Source organism: Tursiops truncatus, chromosome 10 (assembly GCF_011762595.2).
Source record: "Tursiops truncatus isolate mTurTru1 chromosome 10, mTurTru1.mat.Y, whole genome shotgun sequence".
NCBI classification, from domain to species: Eukaryota; Metazoa; Chordata; class Mammalia; order Artiodactyla; family Delphinidae; genus Tursiops; species Tursiops truncatus.
Window position 1 is genome coordinate 7,700,618 of NC_047043.1, and position 20,064 is coordinate 7,720,681.

At 46.0% G+C, this 20,064-nt stretch overlaps 1 protein-coding gene across 12 annotated transcripts in view; it reads left to right on the forward strand.

The window, feature by feature from the left end:
* The first annotated feature begins 2,545 nt into the window (after positions 1–2,545).
* Positions 2,546–20,064, forward strand: part of GCNT2 (glucosaminyl (N-acetyl) transferase 2 (I blood group)) — a 148,112-nt gene continuing 130,593 nt past the window's right edge. For 11 of the 12 annotated variants that reach the window (XM_073810317.1, XM_073810315.1, XM_073810322.1 and 8 more), the window contains exon 1: positions 2,546–2,640. The gene's annotated coding sequence lies outside the window, so the exon portion shown is untranslated. The other variant, XM_073810312.1, reaches the window with a different exon arrangement.

Consider the following 20,064-nt stretch of genomic DNA (forward strand, 5'->3'; position numbering starts at 1 on the left):
GGAAATCACCTTCGAGGGAGTACTCTGCCAATATAAGCTATCCCAGAGGTTACGACAGAAAAACTCTCAGAGCAAATTAAATGCTCGAATCAGTAGTTCATTATTAAATGCCAAATGCATGTGGCATTCCCCCCTGATTCTGTATGCAACCATCTTGTCCTTCATGCCTTCATTCTCATACAAAGTGCTCAGGTCTTTCTCCCTCTGTTCAGGGGACCTATGGGGTCCCAACTGGCTGAATGTTGGCTTGTTCACCGGTGTGGAATCAGAGGACCAGCTGGTGCCGAGTCCACCCAACTCCACTTCTTGGTTCTGCCACAGAAAGTTTCTCCCCTTCCTCTACTTTAGGAACTTCCTGTTTCTCCCGTCCAGCTTTCTCCGTCAGGGTGAGGTGCTATATGGCTTACAAGCCTCCGTCCTTTCCTCTAAGCCCACTCAGTTCCTGGAAGAGGAAAAGACGGCTTTGCAACTACACATGTGAACATTTTTACCCAATACGTGGGCCTGTGTTTTCTTGGAATGTTGACTTCTGATTTGATAAGTCGTGGGAGAGAAGAACCTGCCGTCCCAGTGCCAATGAGAGGGAAGGGAGGGAGACTACACAGAAATAACCATGCTAATAGCTTGAGATATAACCCTCTCAGAGAGTTACATATTTGTCACAGATTTTGAGAAGGAAGCAGTGATAAGTATATAGAAACTTAAATAAAGGAAAGTTAAAAATGAAGCAATTATTAACTCCAGAGAAAAAAAAGTTGTACAAATGTAGGGCTTCCCTGGCGGTGCAGTGGTTGGGAATCCGCCTGCCAATGCAGGGGACACAGGTTTGACCCCTGGTCTGGGAAGATCCCACATGCCACAGAGCAACTAAGCCTGTGTGCCACAACTACTGAGCCTGCGCTCTAGAGCCTGTGCGCCACAACTACTGAGCTCACGTGCCACAACTACTGAAGCCCGCGCGCCTAGAGCCTGTGCTCCGTAACAGGAGAAGCCACCGCAATGAGAAGCCTGTGCACCGAAACGAAGAGTAGCCCCCGCTCGCTGCAGCTAGAGAAAACCCACGCGCAGCTACCCAATACAGCCAAAAATAAATTAAATAAATAAATAAATAAAAATAAGTTGTACAAATGTAATCATAGTATACACGTGGCTCAGCTATAAATTATATTTATATAATTATCCTGTCAATACTGCATAACCAATAAAACAAAAATTGTAATATAATTATAGTGAGAGGAAAGGAGGTGTGTGTGTGTGTGTGTGTGTGTCTATCAGTGAGAGTGGGATGGAAGAGACCTAAATTATCAACTTACATAACAGGCAGTCAATAGATAATACCTGTAACTGAAAAATCCAAAAGTTGTATAAGAATGTTACACAGAAACATTGATCTCGAGGAGACAGCAGTGCGTGGTGGCTTGAAGTGATATTTTAGTTCCCTGCCCAGGAATTAAACCTGGGTAGCCTGGATGAAAACCAGGAATCCTAGCCACTAGACCAACAAGGGTTATAGGGTAGAAGCAGTTTCCCTGGCTCTTGACCTTGTTTGAAAGCAAGAATGTTTCAAGGAGGCAAAAACTGTAAAAACAGGTACAAACTTTATTATTAGAGACACAGCACAACACATGGGAGAGCACACAGACAAACAGTTTAGTTAAGACAGAAGCAAGGCAGAGATACACACCCAGAGAGATGTGGGCATTGTGGGTGTCGTCTCTAACAAGGGGGAGCTCCTTAAAGAGGTGGTTAAATTATTTATATAGGGCAGTTCTTCTGAGCCTTTGTTTACCTTTGGCTAATTATCTTGTTGTTGTTGTTTTTTCCCACACCTGGCCTGCCCTAGGACCCTCCCAACATGAATGGGCAACTTTTTTCCAAGATGGATTCCAGCCCAGAGGCCTATGGGAGGCTTGGCATCATCTATTATGGGGTGGCACCCTATACTTTTTGACCCCCAAGGAGGCTTTCTGCACATATGTAGTTGGGCAGGTCTCCTTGACCGCAAGAATGAGAAACGGTGCTCTCCTTAACTTTTATCTGGGCAGGACTCAGCTCAGATAAAGTGTCCACTGGAGACAAAGTCCAGCTGTTTACCCTGTTCCTGTTGTTGTTTCCATCTGAAAGTGTACACGGGAAGCTGGCTCTAAATGTCTAACCTGGAGCCCATCTATCTCCTCCCTCAACATGAGAATAAACGTTATAAGAAACAGCTAAAAGAACTGTCCTGGGAAGCAGGAATTTAAGGAAAAATAATACTGCTATTTTCACTATATAGCTTAAAGTATTTTCTAGTTTTAAAATTATGTGCCCATACTATAGTGATAAAATACATTTTAAAATAAAACAGCAAAGGTTTGATTTGGGTTTTGGCTTTTTTCCAGAGGTTAGAGATTTTCAGGCGTAGTCTGATCTGGGGCCCATCTCCATTTTTCTTCTACTCAAAGTGACAACCATGTAAAGTATACAAGGCAAGAGCCTGAAAATATTTAGAACTGCCTATCCCACATGAACAAAAGCCTTGGGTGTGGCTTGCAGAGTTGTTTCAGAGAGCTCTGAAACAGGAAGTTATTTCATTTTGTCTCCAGCTACTGAAGTCTGATGTGAGTCTATTTCTTAGAAGTGAGCGAGTGCTGGAGCTGGGTGAGTACTGTGGTTGTCTTTGGTGTAAGGGGGTGTGGATTTAGAATGTGAAAAGAAATGCAGAAATAAGACTGCAGGAAGAAAGACTGGAGTAATTTTACTGCCTAAGGACCAAACTGGCTCCGGAGAAATCTGTTTACATTAAGGTGATATATACTGAATCAAGCCCTGATTTATACATTTGGTAAATTCTCTTTCCATAACCATTATATGATGCCTCTCTCTGCCAGGTCTACACGCCCTCTAGACTCCTCTGGACACTGGCTCTGTTCCTCTTTCTTCAAACAATCTTCTTTCATTTCCACATCTTCCTGGACATGCCTCCATGGACACCCGCCAGCTTCCTTCCACGTCAGAGCTGTTCCGTTTAAAGACTCACTACTAACTGGAAATGGCTTTCCTTGCTTGGTTGACATTTCCAAGAGAAATCTGACAGGACCCACTCATCTTTTTTTTTTTTTTTTTTTTCCTGATCTCCCTGTGCTATGCGGCTGCTTCCCACTAGCTATCTACCTTACGTTTGGTAGTGTATGTATGTCCATGCCTCTCTCTCGCTTTGTCACAGCTTATCCTTCCGCCTCCCCATATCCTCAAGTCCATTCTCTAGTAGGTCTGTGTCTTTATTCCTGTCTTACCCCTGGTTCTTCATGACATTTTTTTCCCTTAAATTCCATATATATGTGTTAGCATATGGTATTTGTCTCTCTCTTTCTGACTTACTTCACTCTGTATGACAGACTCTAGGTCTATCCACCTCATTACAAATAGCCCAATTTCGTTTCTTTTTATGGCTGAGTAATATTCCATTGTACATATGTGCCACATCTTCTTTATCCATTCATCCGATGATGGGCACTTAGGTTGTTTCCATCTCCGGGCTATTGTAAATAGAGCTGCAATAAACATTTTGGTACATGACTCTTTTTGAATTATGGTGTTCTCAGGGTATATGCCCAGTAGTGGGATTGCTGGGTCATATTGTAGTTCTATTTACAGTTTTTTAAGGAACCTCCATACTGTTCTCCACAGTGGCTGTATCAATTTACATTCCCACCAACAGTGCAAGAGGGTTCCCTTTTCTCCACACCCTCTCCAGCATTTATTGTTTCTAGATTTTTTGATGATGGCCATTCTGACTGGTGTGAGATGATATCTCATTGTAGTTTTGATTTGCATTTCTCTAATGATTAATGATGTTGAGCATTCTTTCATGTGTTTGTTGGCAGTCTGTATATCTTCTTTGGAGAAATGTCTATTTAGGTCTTCTGCCCATTTTTGGATTGGATTATTTGGTTTTTTGTTATTAAGCTGCATGAGCTACTTATAAATTTTGGAGATTAATCCTTTGTCAGTTGCTTCATTTGCAAATATTTTCTCCCATTCTGCGGGTTGTCTTTTGGTCTTGTTTATGGTTTCCTTTGCTGTGCAAAAGCTTTGAAGTTTCATTAGGTCCCATTTGTTTATTTTTGTTTTTATTTCCATTTCTCTAGGAGGTGGGTCAAAAAGGATCTTGCTGTGATTTATGTCATAGAGTGTCCTGCCTATGTTTTCCTCTAAGAGTTTGATAGTTTCTGGCCTTATATTTAGGTCTTCAATCCATTTTGAGCTTATTTTTGTGTATGGTGTTAGGGAGTGATCTAATCTCTTACTTTTACATGTACCTGTCCAGTTTTCCCAGCACCACTTATTGAAGAGGCTGTCCTTTCTCCACTGTACATTCCTGCCTCCTTTATCAAAGATAAGGTGACCATATGTGCGTGCGTTTACCTCTGGGCTTTCTATCCTGTTCCATTGATCTATATTTCTGTTTTTGTGCCAGTACCAGACTGTCTTGATTACTGTAGCTTTGTAGTATAGTCTGAAGTCAGGGAGCCTGATTCCTCCAGCTCCATTTTTCGTTCTCAAGATTGCTTTGGCTATTTGGGGTCTTTTGTGTTTCCATACAAACTGTGACATTTTTTGTTCTAGTTCTGTGAAAAATGCCAGTGGTAGTTTGATAGGAATTGCATTGAATCTGTAGATTGCTTTGGGTAGTAGAGTCATTTTCACAATGTTGATTCTTCCAATCCAAGAACATGGTATATCTCTCCATCTATTTGTATCATCTTTAATTTCTTTCATCAGTGTCTTATAATTTTCTGCATACAGGTCTTTTGTCTCCTTAGATAGGTTTATTCCTAGATATTTTATTCTTTTTGTTGCAATGGTAAATGGGAGTGTTTCCTTGATTTCACTTTCAGATTTTTCATCATTACTGTATAGGAATGCCAGAGATTTCTGTGCATTAATTTTGTATCCTGCTACTTTACCAAATTCATTGATTAGCTCTAGTAGCTTTCTGGTAGCATCTTTAGGATTCTCTATGTAGAGTATCATATCATCTGCAAACAGTGACAGCTTTACTTCTTCTTTTCTGATTTGGATTCCTTTTATTTCCTTTTATTTTCTGATTGCTGTGGCTAAAACTTCCAAAACTATGTTGAATAAGAGCGGTGAGAGTGGGCAAACTTGTCTTGTTCCTGATCTTAGTGGAAATGCTTTCAGTTTTTCACCATTGAGGACGATGTTGGCCGTGGGTTTGTCATATATGGCCTTTATTATGTTGAGGAAAGTTCCCTCTATGCCTACTTTCTGCAGGGTTTTTATCATAAATGGGTGTTGAATTTTGTCAAAAGCTTTCTCTGCATCTATTGAGATGATCATATGGTTTTTCTCCTTAAATTTGTTAATATGGTGTATCACGTTGATTGATTTGCGTATATTGAAGAATTCTTGCATTCCTGGAATAAACCCCACTTGATCATGGTGTATGATCCGTTTAATGTGCTGTTGGATTCTGTTTGCTAGTATTTTGTTGAGGATTTTTGCATCTATGTTCATCAGTGATATTGGCCTGCAGTTTTCTTTCTTTGTGACATCCTTGTCTGGTTTTGGTATCAGGGTGATGGTGGCCTCGTAGAATGAGTTTGGGAGTGTTCCTCCCTCTGCTATATTTTGGAAGAGTTTGAGAAGGATAGGTGTTAGCTCTTCTCGAAATGTTTAATAGAATTCGGCTGTGAAGCCATCTGGTCCTGGGCTTTTGTTTGTTGGAAGATTTTTAATCACAGTTTCAATTTCAGTGCTTGTGATTGGTGTGTTCATATTTTCTATTTCTTCCTGATTCAGTCTTGGCAGGTTGTGCATTTCTAAGAATTTGTCCATTTCTTCCAGGTTGTCCATTTTATTGGCATAGAGTTGCTTGTAGTAATCTCTCATGATCTTTTGTATTTCTGCAGTGTCAGTTGTTACTTCTCCTTTTTCATTTCTAATTCTATTGATTTCAGTCTTCTCCCTTTTTTTCTTGATGAGTCTGGCTAATGGTTTATCAATTTTGTTTATCTTCTCAAAGAACCAGCTTTTAGTTTTATTGATCTTTGCTATCGTTTCCTTCATTTCTTTTTCATTTATTTCTGATCTAATTTTTATGATTTCTTTCCTTCTGCTAACTTTGGGGGTTTTTTTGTTCTTCTTTCTCTAATTGCTTTAGGTGCAAGGTTAGGTTGTTTATTCGAGATGTTTCCTGTTTCTTAAAGTAGAATTGTATTGCTATAAACTTCCCTCTTAGAACTGCTTTTGCTGCATCCCATAGATTTTGGGTCATTGTGTCTCCAGTGTCATTTGTTTCTAGGTATTTTTTATTTCCTCTTAGATTTCTTCAGTGATCACTTCGTTATTAAGTAGTGTATTGTTTAGCCTCCATGTGTTTGTATTTTTTACAGATCTTTTCCTGTAATTGATAACTAGTCTCATAGCATTGTGGTTGGAAAAGATAACTTGATACAATTTCAATTTTCTTAAATTTACCAAGGCTTGATTTGTGACCCAAGATATGATCTATCCTGGAGAACGTTCCATGAGCACTTGAGAAAAATGTGTATTCTGTTGGTTTTGGATGGAATGTCCTATAAATATCAATGAAGTCCATCTTGTTTAATGTATCATTTAAATCTTGTGTATTTCTCCTTGGATTTATCCTGTATGGGACTCTCTGTGCTTCCTGGACTTGATTAACTATTTCCTTTCCCATATTAGGGAAGTTTTCAACTCTAATCTCTTCAAATATTTTCTCAGTTCCTTCCTTTTTCTCTTCTTCATCTGCAACCCCTATAATTCGAATGTTGGTGCATTTAATGTTGTCCCAGAGGTCTCTGAGACTGTCCTTAGTTCTTTTCATTCTTTTTTATTCTGCTCTGCAGTAGTTATTTCCACTATTTTATCTTCCAGGTCACTTATCCGTTCTTCTGCCTCAGTTATTCTGCTATTGATCCCATCTAGAGTATTTTTCACTTCATTTATTGTGTTGTTCATCATTGTTTGTTTCATCTTTAATTCTTCTAGGTCCCTGTTAAATGTGTCTTGCATTTTGTCTACTCTATTTCCAAGATTTTGGATCATCTTTACTGTCATTATTCTGAATTCTTTTTCAGGTAGACTGCCTATTTCCTCTTCATTTGTTAGGTCTGGTGGGTTTTTATCTTGCTCCTTCATCTGCTGTGTGTTTTTCTGTCTTCTCATTTTGCTTATCTTACTGTTTTTGGGGTCTCCTTTTTGCAGGCTGCAGGTTCGTAGTTCCCGTTGTTTTTGGTGTCTGTCCCCAGTGGCTGAGGTTGGTTCAGTGGGTTGTGTAGGCTTCCTGGTGTAGGGGACTAGTGCCTGTGTTCTGGTGGATGAGGCTGGATCTTGTCTTTCTGGTGGGCAGGTCCACGTCTGGTGGTGTGTTTTGGGGTGTCTGTGGACCTATTATGATTTTGGGCAGCCTCTCTGCTAATGGGTGTGGTTGTGTTTCTGTTTTGCTAGTTGTTTGGCCTAGGGTGTCCAGCACTGTAGCTTGCTGGTCGTTGAGTGAAGCTGGGTGCTGGTGTTGAGATGGAGGTCTCTGGGAGATTTTCGCCGTTTGATATTATGTGGAGCTGGGAGGTCTCTTGTGGACCAGTGTCCTGAAGTTGGCTCTCCCACCTCAGAGGCACAGCAGTGACTCCTGGGTGCAGCACCAAGAGCCTTTCATCCACACGGAAAAAGAGGAAATGGGGAAAAAATCATAAATCTTGCTCTCAAAGTCCACCTCCTTAATTTGGGATGATTCGTTCTCTATTCATGTATTCCACAGATGCAGGTACATCAAGTTGATTGTGGCGCTTTAATCCGCTGCTTCTGAGGCTGCTGGGAGAGATTTCCCTTTCTCGTCTTTGTTCTCACAGCTCCCGGGTTTCAGCTTTGGATTTGGCCCCGCCTCTGCGCGTAGGTCGCCGGAGGGCGTCTGTTCTTCGCTCAGACAGGATGGGGTTAAAGGAGCCGCTGATTGGGGGCTCTGGCTCACTCAGGCCGGGGGAGGGAGGGGCACTGCGTGCGGGGCGGGCCTGAGGCGGCAGAGGCCGGCGTGACGTTGCACCAGGCACGCCGTGCGTTCTCCCGGGGGAGTTGTCCCTGGATCCCGGGATCCTGGCAGTGGCGGGCTGCACAGGCTCCGGGGAAGGGGGTGTGGAGAGTGACCTGTGCTCGCACACAGGCTTTCTGGTGGCGGCAGCAGCAGCCTTAGCGTCTCTTGTCCGTCTCTGGGGTCCGCGCTTTTAGCCGCGGCTCGCGCCCGTCTCTGGAGCTCCTTTAAGCGGCACTCTGAAACCCCTCTCCTCGCCACCAGGAAACAAAGAGGTAAGAAAAAGTCTCTTGCCTCTTAAGCAGCTCCAGACTTTTCCCCGGACTCCCTCCCGGCTAGCCGTGGCGCACTAACCCCCTGCAGGCTGTGTTCACGCCGCCAACCCCAGTCCTCTCCCTGCCTCCGACCGAAGCCCGAGCCTCAGCTCGCAGCCCCGCCCGCCCCGGCGGGTGAGCAGACAAGCCTCTGGGGCAGGTGAGTGCCGGTCGGCCCTGATCCTCTGTGTGGGAATCTCCCCGCTTTGCCATCCGCACCCCTGTGGCTACGCTCTCCTTCCTCCGCGGCCCCGAAGCTTTCCCCCTCCGCCACCCGCAGTCTCCGCCCGCGAAGGGGCTTCTAGTGTGTGGAAACATTTCCTCCCTCCCACTGCAGGTCCCGTCCCTGTGCTTTTGTCTCTGTTTATTCTTTTTTCTTTTGCCCTACACAGGTACGTGGGGAGTTTCTTGCCTTTTGGGAGGTCTGAGGTCTTCTGCCAGCGTTCAGTAGGTGTTCTGTAGGAGTTGTTCCACGTGTAGATGTATTTGTGGTGTATCTGTGGGGAGGAAGGTGATCTCCGCGACTTACTCTTCCGCCATCTTCCCGGAAGCCCCACCCACTCATCTTTTTGAGGGAAGCCATAAAAGCCGTGGATCAGCTATGGGGTTTGGGGAGGGGATGCTGGCAAATGGTAGAATGTGGTGAAGACAAGGGCTGCGTGCTGGCCGAGCAGAGGCTGAACTTGCAGGGGACAGCACTCTGAAATCCTGCCAAGAATCACCCCTTGGTCTCTGTGGGCAATTTGCTTTTTCAAGGATCCTGTGGGCAGAGATTCTCTCTGGATATTTCCTCACAGGAGGAGATGAAGAGAAACTAGGTGGTGGAACTTGAAGCTTTTTTTTTTTTTTTTTTTTTTTTGCGGTACGCGGGCCTCTCACTGTTGTGGCCTCTCCCGTTGCGGAGCACAGGCTCCGGACGCGCAGGCTCAGCAGCCATGGCCCGCGGGCCCAGCCACTCCGCGGCATGTGGGATCTTCCTGGACCAGGGCACGAACCCGTGTCCCCTGCATCGGCAGGCGGACTCGCAACCACTGCGCCACCAGGGAAGCCCAGAACTTGAAGCTCTTTAAGTAGAAAAAGAGGAAATTGTTTGCTTTTCTTTAGTAAAAATATATTTAATTTCTTTACGCATATATACTCAGATAATACATAGTGCTCCCTCAGTGTATCAAGTGAGCAGATATATGCCTCCCCCTGTTTTCACTTGGTTACTCCTTCTTTTCTTCCTCTTCCCACCGCCCGCATTAACTTTCCCTCCATCCTCAGCCCCCCAAGGTAGCTCATGTAACTGCCATGTTTTTCTTCTCATATGGTTAGTTTTCTTCTCAATGGTTAGTTTGATGTGTCGACCTGGGTAGGTTATAGTACCCAGTAATTTAATCAAACACTCGTCTAGGTGTTGCTGTGAAGGTGTTTTGTAGATAATGTTGACATCTACAATCAGTTGACTTTAGGTAAAGGAGATGACCCTCAATAATGTGGGTGTGCCTCATCCAATCTTGAAGGCCTTAAGAGCAAAAACTGAGGTCCCCTGAGGACAGAAACATCAAAATTCTGCCTGGGTTACCAGACTGGCACCCTGCCCTACAGGTTTCAAACTTGTCAGCCTCGCAGTTGCATGAGCCAATACCTTAAAATAAAAATCCGAAGAACCCTGGTTGATATAATACTTACTCATTTAATCATATAAATATTAACATATTGATAGAGACATACAGGTTTTTGCTATCTTTCGATTTGCAAAAATGAGATGATATTGTAAATGTGTTTCTTCATCTTGCTTTTTCTCATCAACATTTAAAAGGCTGCCTAACACTCCTTGGTCCTTAGTGCACATGAGTGCATATGAAACATGAAATGGTTCATTAAGTCATTCTCCTACTAATTGAAAATCACTCTGTTCTCTTTTTTTTCCCACTATGAGTGATGCTACAACAAATATCCTTGTATGTGCATATGTGTATAGACGGATGTATAAAGACTGACAGCCCCACCCCTAGCCAGGGACCCAAGGCCTGTGCCCATGTGTGGGTAAAATGAGGGGGAAGAGGTGAGAGGGGGAGATTTTCTGAGACTCCCTTGACACAGGGGCCCAGTGCTCTGTGAATCTGAAACCTGTTGGTGAAGTCTTAATGTGAGCTAAGTTTAGATGGGGAGGATGGAGATGCAATGGCTGACGGGATTAAGGTGAAAGTCTGGGAACTTCCCTGACGGTCCACTGGTTAGGACTCTGCACTCTCACTGCTGAGGGCCTGGGTTCAATCCCTGGTTGGGGAACTAAGATCCTGCCAGCAGTGTGGCACTACCAAAAAAAGAAAGAAAGTTTGAATGAAAATTGGGATTTTCAAACAGATTTTATGTGAAATGGTAATGGCTCCTATGCCTGAATGCATTATTGCGATGGATATTTTGTCCTACTAGGCATTGCTTCTCCTAATTAAGTTTGTAAAACACAAGGCATGTAAGTTTGCCCGCGGGCCGGTCTCGATTGGACATGATGGATGGGAACCTGAGGACTGCTGAGCGCACACAGTGGTTGATTTAAAACAATATAGAATACCTCGTTGGCAAAAGGAGATTACCACTTTAATTAATGACATGCTGGAAGCTGGCGGGCTGGTACCAATGAATGCTCTGCACAGTAGCCCTGAGTGGCACAGGGAAAAGGTGGATGGGGCCTGAAGATTCACAGCAGACCAGTGAGGCTTAACTAAGGTTGTGTTGCCCACGGCCCCAGCTTCACCCTCCAAAAATACAACAGGCTCAAGAAGACTGGGACTCTGATTAATCTCGAGAATGCTTCTCTGTTGCAAACTCAAGAAGAGCCAACTGTAGTCATGTGAGAAGAACTCCAATTGGTGATCACTGTCCTGTCGCAAGGTTACCTGAACTCACCAGTTTACCGTCATAATTTGATCAGAAGGGATTTGGCCTTGTTGCAGGTCCTGAGTGTAAGATTATAGCATACTGATGACATTACGAAAATATTGGAAACTGCAGAGCAAGCTAGGACTGACTTGAATGCCACGATGGATCACGTGACCAACTGAAGCTGGTTAATAAATCTAGCAAAGATCCGAGAGCCTGCCTAAAACGTGAAACTCTTAGGAATGTCATGGTCCAGAGCCATTCAAGATATTCCATAAGAGACTAAAAAATAAAGTGCTGTCACCACTCACCCTTAGAACCCAACCCAACCTCCAGCCTTTGGTTAGCTTATTTGGATTCTGGAGAATGCATATTCTACATCTGGAAATACACTAGGTCCTATCTGTAAGGATACCCAGAGGAAAGCCGTATCTAGTTGAGGATCTGAACAAAAGCAGGATGTGTCTGAATTACAAAACGCGATGGCTCTTTCACCACCTTTGGGCTGTTGGGATCCCCACTCAAATATGATTTGGGAAGTGTCTGCCTCTCCCACTCATGCAGACCAGAGCCAGTGGCATAAGCCCATGAGCACCTACCAGTGGCAACCATTGGGATTTTGGACCAGAAATTTTCCAAATTCTGCCCCCTGCCCCTTACACATTACTTGAGAAACAGTTACTAGTGAGCTATTGGGCATTGATTTGGACTGCCTCAATAACTGTAGGACATCCAAAATCATGAAATCTGAAGTATCCACAGTGTCCTGGTAATGTCAGAGAAACACTCTTACAAGGAAGGCAGTGCTCAGAGGAGTTCCATACAAAATGGAAATGGTTTACACAGGAGCATGCTACCAGGGGAACGCAGGGTGGTACTCACCATGCCCACAGCAGGTAGCTGCTTTTCCCCATGACTGACTTTGGAACCACTTGAAGAACTGCTGGGACTTACTGCCTCATGGCCAGTGGCGCTATGAACATCTGTTAGTTGACCAGCAAAGAGCTGCCTGGTTTACAGATGACAGTTGCAAGATGAATAAACAGTATCCTGTCTGGAAAGACTGATTAAAGAAAGTAAGAATAAATCAGCTCAATGGGCTGAATTGCAGGCTATTTTCCTAGCAGCGATGGAAGAATTGAACGATGGGAAGAGCTCCTACATTTGGGTTTTCACTGACTCATGTGCAGTAGCTAATGGCCTGGTCATATGGTCAGGTGATTGGACAATGGAAAACTGGACTATTAAAAGGATGCTCATATGAGGTGTAGCCCTATGGGGAACATTCTGGGAATTTAAGAGATATGTTTGGGTTTTTTCTGGCTGTATTGAGATATAGTTGACATATAACATTGTGTAAGTTTTCAAGGTGTACGGTTTTTTGACTTGATACATATTGCAAAATAATTATTATCATAGTATTAGCTAAAACCTCCATCACATAAGTACCTTTTTGTGTGTGTGTGTGGTGAGAACATTTAAGAGTTCCTCGTTTAGCAATTTTCAAGTATACAATACAGTATTATCAACTATAATCATCTATGTTAGACTGCCAGGACTGATTCAACTCAAAACTAGAAGTTGGTAACCCTTTGTCCAACATCACTCCACTTCCTCCACCCCATACCCCCAGCCCCTGGTAACCATCATTCTACTCTCTGTTTCTATGAGGTTGGTTTTTTTGGTTCCACATATAAGTGAGATCACACAGTATTTGTCTTTCTGTGTCTGGCTTATTTGAGCTGGAGTAATGCCCTGAAGATCCACCACACCCTCACCATCACTTATCATTGCTTTTTGTTGCTAACAGGTGTGAGATGATATCTCAGTGTGGTTTCAATTTACATTTCCCTGATGATTAGTGATATAGAGCACCTTTTCTTGTACCTATTGGCCATCTGTATGTCTTTTAAAAGGTTTGTAGTGACAGATAACTACATTGAATGACTTACGTCTTTTTCATTCCTTTTCCTTTTTGCTCCTCTGAATAATTTCAGTTGATCTGTCTTCAAGCTCACTTCTGATTGGTCATGTCTGCTGTTGGAGCTCTCTCTTGAATTCTTCATTTCAGTCATTGTATTCTACAGCTCCAGATTTTTGTTTGGTTCTTTTTTATTTTCTAAACTATTTTTATTTCTTCTTCCAAATTTTATTGAGATACAATTGATACACAGCACCGTGTAAGTTTAAGATGGACAACATAATGATGTGATTTACATACATCTTGAACTGATTCTCACAGTAACTTTAGGGAACATCCACCATCTAATATAAAAACAAAATTAAAAGGGGGGCAGAGTCAGGATGGAGGACTAATCATTAGAGAAATGCAAATCAAAACTACAATGAGATATCATCTCACACCAGTCAGAATTACCATCATCAAAAAATCTACAAACAATAAATGCTGGAGAGGGTGTGGAGAAAAGGGAACCCTCTTGCACTGTTGGTGGGAATGTAAATTGATACAGCCACTATGGAGAACAGTATGGAGGTTCCTTAAAAAAATAAAAATAGAATTACCATATGACCCAGCAATCCCACTACTGGTCATATACCCTGAGAAAACTGTGAATGAAAAAGAAACCTGTCCCACAATGTTCACTGCAGCATTATTTACAATAGCTAGGACATGGAAGCAACCTAAGTGTCCATCAACAGATGAATGGATAAAGAAGATGTGGCACATATATACAATGGAATATTACTCAGCCATAAAAAGGAACGAAATTGAGTTTTTTGTAATGAGGTGGATGGACCTAGAATCTGTCATACAGAGTGAAGTAAGTCAGAAAGAGAAAGACAAACATAACAAACCGCATGTTAATGCATATATATGGAAACTAAAAAAGTGGTTCTGGTGAACCTAGTGGCAGGGCAGGAATAAAGATGCAGACGTAGAGAAGAGACTTGAGGACACAGGATGAAGGGGAAGCTGGGACGAACTGAGAGAGTAGCATGGACATATATACACTACCAAATGTTAAATGGATGCCTAGTGGGAAGCAGCTGCATAGCACAGGGAGATTAGCTCAATGCTTTGTGACCACCTAGAGGGGTGGGATAGGGAGGGTGGGAGGGAGGCTCAAGAGGGAGGGGCTATGGGGATATATGTATACGTATGGCTGATTCAGTTTGTTGTACAGCAGAAACTAACACAACATTGTGAAGCAGTTATATTCCAATAAAGATGTGAAAAACAAACAAAAAAACCCCAACCAAAATTAAAGAAATGGAAAAAATTTTTTTCTTGTGATGAGAACTCTTAGGATTTACTCTCTTAACTTGCATATATAACATACAGCAGTGTTAATTATATTTGTAATGTTGTACATTATGTCCCTACTATTTATTTATATTTATTATAACTGCAAGTTTATACTTTTTTTTTTTTTTTTTTTTTGCGGTACACGGGCCTCTCACTGCTGTGGCCTCTCCCGTTGCAGAGCACAGGCTCCGGACGCGCAGGCTCAGCGGCCATGGCTCACGGGCCCAGCCGCTCCGCGGCATGTGGGATCTTCCCAGACTGGGGAGTGAACCCGCGTCCCCTGCATCGGCAGGCGGACTCTCAACCACTGCGCCACCAGGGAAGCCCACAAGTTTGTACTTTTTGACAGCCTTCCTCCAGTTCTCCCTCCTGCCATCCTCCTGCACCCCCTCAGCAACCCCCCTCCCCGTAACCAGAAATTTGATATCTTTTTCTATGAGCTTTTGCTGCAAAGTTTTTAATCTCTCCATGAAATCTGAATGAAAGCCTTGCCAGGTAGAGTATTCTTGGTTGTAAGCTCACCTCCTGGTGGGTGTGGATGGTTGATAACATGGCCGGCTGTGGGTTCCGTGGTCTCCCAAAGATGATGCTGGCCCACTGCTGAGCAGGGCTGGGTCCTCGTGCTACTGGCTGAGGGGTACAAGGGATCTCAGAGCTGGTCGGTCTGCTGGTGGGTGGAGCTGAGTCCCTGGGCATCCTGGGGCTGGTGTTGGCCTGTGAGTGGGCAGGACCAGGACCCAGAGTCTCTGGCTGCAGGGCCCTAGGGAACCCCAATACTGGTCTCAGCCACTGGTGGGTGGGGCTGCCTGGCTGAGGGGCCCAAGGTGTCCCAGAGCCGGTGCTGGCCTCCGGGTGTCTGGGCCATGTCCTGACATGGAAGGCTGTGGCGGTATGACAGTCCTGTGGCTGATGTCTGCCTGTACGTGGATGGGGCCAGACCCAGGGGCCCCGAGGGCTGACTCCCACCCACTGGCGGGCACAGCCAGATCCCAGGATCTCTGGCTGCGGTGCCATGGAGGTCCATGAGTTTGTGTGTCAGCCACTGGTGGATGGGCCCAGGGCCCGGGGGTTCCTGGGGCTGCTGCCTGCTCCCTAGTGAGTGAGGCTGGGCCCAGGGCTAGTGCTGGCTCACTGGTGTCAGGGCGGGGTCCTGAGCCCTCTGGTGGACAGGGTCGCTGCCAGGGTGGCTTGGGGCTCAGGGGATCTTAAGATAGCAGGCCTGTTGGTGGGTAGAGCTGCGTCTCCGCCTGGCTGCTTGCTTGGCCTGGGGCATCCTAGTACTAGTGGTGATAGGCCAACTGGCAGGGCCAGTCCTTGCGCTAAGAAGCTAGAGGGAGAATTCCAAAATGGTGCTTCCTAGCCCCCGTGTCCTCGTGGTAGAATGAGCTCCCCCAAAAGGCTGCCTCAGTGTCTGTGACCCCAGTGTGACCTCAAACTGCCTCCTGCCTCTCCGGGAGGCCCTCCAGGATCAGCAGGTGGGTTGGACCGAGGTTCCTTTCAAATGATTGCTTCTGCCCTGGGTCCTGGATTGTGTGAGATTCTAGGCGCACCCTGTTGAAACGAGTGGAGTTTCAATTTCCCACAGCCCTCTGAGACTCCTGAAGGTAAAGCCCATTGGCCTTAAAGCCAGTGTTCTGTAGGCTCATCTTCTCAGTGCAGACCCCTGAGCTGGGGTGCCTGACGTGGGGCTCAGACAGTTGCACTTGTGATTATCCTCCTATTTGCGGGTCATCCACCTGCACGTGTGGGTCTTGACTGTACCGTGTCTCTGCCCCTCCTACCCATCTCATTGTGGTTCCTTCTTTATACCTTTAGTGGTAGAAGATCTTTTTTTCTAGATTCCAGTCTCTCTCATCAGCAGTGGCTCTGTACACAGTTGTAATTTTGTTGTGCCCATGAGAGGAAGTGAGCTCAGCGTCTTCCTGCTCTGCCGTCTTGGCCACTCCAAATAAGGCAAATGTCCTATTGGGTTCTTTTTTATGTTTTCTCTTTGTTGAACTCCTCATTTTGTTCTTGGATGGTTTCCCTGATACTGTTGAATTGTTGCTGTTGTTGTTGTTTTTTATTTAAGAAATGTTTATTTAGCATCTTCTATGTTCTATATTTAGCTACTGTATACTATATTTATTTGTAACAAAGAAATAACTGCATATGTTGAGAAGTCTCTATGTCCTATACTGTGTTTTTTTGACACCTTTATTAGAGTATAATTGCTTTACAGTGGTGTGTTAGTTTCTGCTTTATAACGAAGTGCATCAGCTATACTGTTAAGTTGTTCATCTGTGTTCTCTTGTAGTTCTCTGAGCATCTTTAGACAATTATTTTGAATTATTTGTAGGGCAATCTCCATTTCTTTGGGGCCAGTTACTGGAGGTTTACTTTCTCCCGTTGGTGGACTCTTGTTTCCCTGACTGCCTGTAGCCTTGCACAGGTGTCTGCACATTTGAAGAATCAGTCACGTCTTTCAGACTTTATGGACTAACTTCAGTAAGGGAAGACTTTCACCTGCAGGTGGGGATGCCCTGGAGAGGGCTGTGACCCCAGGTCTCGTGGTGCAGAGATCCAAGCGTAGAAGCCAGGTGTCTGGGGGTTGAGGGTGTAACGTGTCTTCAGTTCAGGCTGCTGGGGTCCCCGGCGTTGACAACTGTGTGGTCCTTGGTCAGTGCTCTGGGGGAGTCAGCAGGAGCTGCAGTGGCTGCTGGGGTCTTCAGTGGTCCCTCCAGGCCCAGCGGCCAGGAATGAGGGCAGGCAGTGATGGTGACAAGAGCCAGCAGTGTGCATACACTCCGCCACTGAGGCCAGGTGCAGGTGTCTGAGAAGCGGCAGGGCCGGATGCAGACACACACGTGGTGCTGGAGGCCGGGGCAAGCAGCAAGGGCCAGGACCGGCTGGGGGTGACCGGCAGCGGTGGGGTCCCTGGCCGTCAGCCCACACTACTGTGGCTGCTGGTTCTTGCCGTGGATGCACAGCAGTGATGGGGGTAGGGCAGGGGCCATGCGGGTGCTTAGCTGTGGGGGCTAGTTCTTTTTGTTGGGTTTTGTTTCGTTTTGTTTAAATTTTTTTGGCTGTGCCTCGAGGCTTGCAGGATCTTAGTTCCCCGACCAGGGATTGAACCCGGGCCCCCTACAGTGGAAGTACCAGAGTCCTAACCACTGGACCACCAGGGAAGTCCCTGGAGGGGCTAGTTTTATATGAGTACAGGACAGAGGCAGAAGACGGGGCCTGATTTGGGTCCACAACCAGCTACAGGGGCCCTGGCTCTCAGGCATGCTCGCCCGTGGCTACACAGCCTCCCCTGAGGCAAACGCATGCTCTGGCCGCTGGCCGCGGGTGTCTGGCTGTCGGCATGTAAGCGCACAGCTGCAGGCGCTAGCCCCGAGTGCACCGTGAGGATAGGGTCTAGGGTCAGCTGTGGGGTTCTAGGCTGGCATCCTCCACTCACAGGCTGCAGGGGGCGGGGCTTGCTGCTGGTGTGTTCCCTGGGCTCCAGTGGGGACGGGGGAGGCGGGGAGGGAGAGCCGAGGGGCTCAGGTGGCTGGCGTCAGCGAACTTGAATACGGGGGCAGTGGCGGGGAGCTGATACCATCGGCAGGGGGCCCACAGGCAGCTGTACTGGTCACTGGTTCCTTCTTCAGTGGCAAAAGCTGCTGGGTTTGCATGTGTGGCAGGTCACTGTGAACCACAATTGCTCCCACTGTCTTTGGTAGCCTTGCTTCTCTTCCTTATTCGTAGCCATCTGTGTCAGCTTTGCAACCTTAATGGAATGAGACTGAAGCAGGCCTTCGGATGGCACCCCGGAAGGCTGGGACGGCCGGTCGCTCGCGCTGCTCTTCCTTTCCTGGCAAGGGGACCTCTTTCTACTGCTGGTGCTGAGCACTGCCAGCCCAGGGATGGGCGATGAAAGCAAAATTAAGCTGTCTTCCTTCTCTCTGTGTGCACTTATTCTTGGGTTTGTTGTTCTGCTCTGTTGCTGAAGTTTCTTCAGTTGACTTAAGTGGGCTCCAGAGCCCTCTGTTTTTGTTCATGGATAGCCGTGTAATTGTGGCCCTTCGCAGGGGTGGGGCAGAGCCTGGGGTCTCCTATGCCGCCATCTTGGTGACATCATTCTAAGGGGCACATTAAGTAGGACATGTCAATGCCCATCAGAAAAACTCCCTTCTTGGGACTTCCCTGGTGGCGCAGTGGTTAAGAATCTGCCTGACAATGCAGGGGACACGGGTTCGAGCCCTGGTCCGGGAAGATCCCACAGGCCGCAGAGCAACTAAGCCCATGCGCCACAACTACTGAGCCTGCGCTCTAGAGCCTGAGAGCCACAACTACTGAGCCCACGTGCCTCAACTACTGAGCCTGTGTTCTAGAGCCCACGAGCCACAACTACTGAGCCCGCGTGCCTCAACTACTGAGCCTGCGCTCTAGAGCCCGAGAGCCACAACTACTGAGCCCGTGCACCTACAGCCCGTGCTCCGCAACAAGAGAAGCCACCACAATGAGAAGCCTGTGCACCGCAACGAAGAGTAGCCCCGGCTCGCCGCAACTAGAGAAAGCCCGCGCAGCAACAAAGACCCAACGCAGCCAGAAATAAGTAATAAGTAAATTTTAAAAAAAGAAAATGAGAAAAGAAAAACTCCCTTTTTGAGAAATCCCTGGCGGTCCAGTGGTGAGGACTCTGTGCTTCCACGGCAGCACTGCAGGGGGCACGGGTTCAATCCCTGGTCGGGGAACTAAGATCCTGCATGCCTCACGGCATGGCCAAAAGAAAAAGAAAAATTCCCTTCTAGGTTTGGAAGGTGATTGGATCCACCAAGTGGACTTTTTGGACACCTGGGTCCATGAAATGAGTGGATGGACGTGAGGCGTACTGCAGCAATGCAGAGAAGGACTAAAGTGAGACGCCTTCTGAGGCACAAAACAATAACCAGAACTGTTCTGTCTGTCAACAAGAGAGACAGAGAGTGCAGGTGACTATGGGGGAAATTCCCTGGGGGAAGGCCTTGCACATAGCTGGACTACACCCCAGGGGACTATGAATGGGTCGTAACAGTGATAGACGCTTACTCTGGAATGGGCTTCGCATAGGCAGTGGTAGACACAAATACTCAAAATACTGTTAAAGGATTGGAACAGAAGATCCTTACCCATTTGAGCTGCCAAGTTACATTTCTTCAGACCAAGGGATGTCCTCCCCAGCCCATAATATCCAACAGTGTCCATTATCAAATGGACAAATTGCATTGCATATCCTCATTAGAGTAATGGTTTAATAGAGGAGCGGAACAGACAGTTGAAACGTTCGTTGTCTTAAACCGGGGGTGGCAGCGGGGAGAGAAAGGCATGCAGGGCAGGCTTCCATGCCTCCCCGAGTGTGTGCTCACACTGCACAAGAGGGGGCCTCAGTAGATTCCTCTGCTGGGGTGGGGGGCCGGTGTGGAGGAGAGGGGGTGAGGGAGGATGCTGGTGCGACTCTGTAACTTTCTTTTTTCCTACTCGATGCAGTCACCCCAGGACTAGGGATGCAACTGCAGGTGCTGGAAGCAGGGATGATTCTTTTTTCTTTTCTCAAT